Source organism: Capsicum annuum, chromosome 12, assembly GCF_002878395.1.
Source record: "Capsicum annuum cultivar UCD-10X-F1 chromosome 12, UCD10Xv1.1, whole genome shotgun sequence".
NCBI lineage: Eukaryota > Viridiplantae > Streptophyta > Magnoliopsida > Solanales > Solanaceae > Capsicum > Capsicum annuum.
The window spans coordinates 12,346,481-12,348,818 of NC_061122.1; the positions used below are offsets into that span (position 1 = coordinate 12,346,481).

Sequence of the window (2,338 nt, forward strand, 5' to 3'; positions counted from 1 at the left end):
CTATAATCACCATGTTTGATGGACTCTTGATTCCTATAATTTCGTGATTGTTATACCATAATTATGATTCTAGTATTTTCATCCCACAATCTATATGGGTAATAATTCTAGAATTACTATGTCAGAATTAAATATCAAAATAATATATTTCTCATTTTTATTTTTTTTCTTAATTTCTTTTAAAAAACCAAGGTTAGATTAAATATAAAAATTTATTCACTTTATCTAGTTTAAACCAAATACATATTTATTAAACGATTCTAAGATTCCATTTTGTTTGCACTTAAGTTAAGACATCGGAAAAACTAGGTAAATATAAGAAAAATATATAATTCAATATAATATAATTATTATTTGATAAAAGAAATATTTATGCTCAAGTGATCGATAGTTGATATGGTTGATGATGATGATTGATGCTAGTGGCTACTAATGGTGGTATGGTGATAGTTGTGATGGTTAGTCACTGTTGCAGCAATTACAGCTTGTAATGGTGGAGTAGGTTGATGTTAATAGTTCGTAGTGTTGATGATGGGAGAATGTTTGGTGGTTGATGATGGTGTTGATGACTATTAGCAGTGCTACTATTTGTGATCGTGTAGGTGGTTGGTATTAGTAAGGATAGGTCGTAGTGGTGTAGTGATGATAGTGATGATAAAAGTAGCGACGATAATGGTGACAATGGTTATAATCATGATGATGAGTTGGTAAGTATGGTGATAACTGATAATACTGATGACAGTGATAGAGATTGTTATTGGTGACTAGTGATTATAGTCCAAATAGCAGCGAAAACTATTCACACAAAAATACCTCTTTTAGATATTAGACCTTTGCTCATCAAGATCTTAATAAATAAGACTTATCTGGACCATATAAGCATTTAAATCTTAATATAAATAGAAACATTTAATAGTCTACTCCATTGAACGCAAAGAAATAAAGCTTAAGACACTTTTTTAAGATCTATTGGGAGCCCGTTTGGTAGCTGATTTAGAAGTGATTAATGCATGTATTAAATTCTGCATAAGTAACGTACACGTTTGAAACTTAGCTGATTGAAAAGAAAAGTTATTCACGTAAAAGTTGCAATAATACATTTGATATGCAATTAAAAACTTACATAATTAATACATGTATAAACTATAAGGTAATCTATGCATTATTTTATGTATAATAAAAAATGAATAACTAAGTACATAAATAGCTATATTAACCTTGCATAAGTAATAATATATACACAACATAATACACAAATTTTACTCATAACTGATCTCTATATCACCAGTATTTGCATCACTCTATCACAATAGTTAAATCCTATTCAAACCAAATAAGTGATCAATTCTAACCTAAACAAATTAATGTTCAATGAACGAGTTCTATTATAAATAAAATTCAGTTAGGATACGTCCCTAAATAAAGTAGAACAAGAAAATAAAATCAAACAATATTCACTTACTATCAAATAAACGAACAAAATATCAAACACAACCTATAAATACCAACAACTTTTTCCACTTTTCATCTTAGGTTATTTTATTTTTCCTTATCAAAATTTCATTAATCAATGGCATCATCATCAGAAAAGCCAAAGAGCAAGATTTTGATCTTGAAATCTTCCGATGAGGACGAATTTGAGATTGAAGAATCCATCGCGATTCAATCAGGTACCATTAAAAACATGATGGAGGACGATTACAGGCACATCCCACTTCCTAACGTCAATACCCAAACCCTAATCAAAATCATTGACTACATGAAAAAACATGCAGAGAAGACTGATTCCAATGAAGAAGATATCAAAAATTTTGACAAGGATTTCGTGAAGATGAAGTTTACTGAATTATCTTAATATTAGCGGTTTAATGGATCTGTTATGTCAATCAGTTGCTGATAAGATTAAGAACAAGTCTGTAAAGGCTGTTCGAAAGATATTCAATATCACTAACGATTATACACCGGAGGAAGAAGCTAAGGTTTACGAGGAACATAAATGGGCACATGAAGAAGGAAAAGAACATATTGATGAATCTCCTGATTAGATTAAATTCTCATTTTTAGGTTTTATTTGATTTAGGGGTACTAATTATGTTTTTCTTTTTCGTTTTTAATTTCACGTAGTTTAGGATTTTTCAATTTTATAGAGTATAGTAATTTTAATTTGGTTTAGGGTTTTTAGTTTCACGTAGTTTACGTTTTTAGTTTCACGTAGTTTAGGGTTTTCCAATTTTGTAGAGTATAGTAATTTTAATTTAATTCTGCTTACTGATCCAGTTTTAGTAGAGATATATATATATATATATATTTATCTGTTGTCTCCTTTTTTTTTTTTCAA

At 29.0% G+C, this 2,338-nt stretch overlaps 1 pseudogene; it reads left to right on the forward strand.

Annotated features, from left to right (window-relative positions):
• Positions 1–1,501: 1,501 nt before the first annotated feature.
• Positions 1,502–2,117, forward strand: LOC107850242 (annotated as a pseudogene).
• Positions 2,118–2,338: the final 221 nt, after the last annotated feature.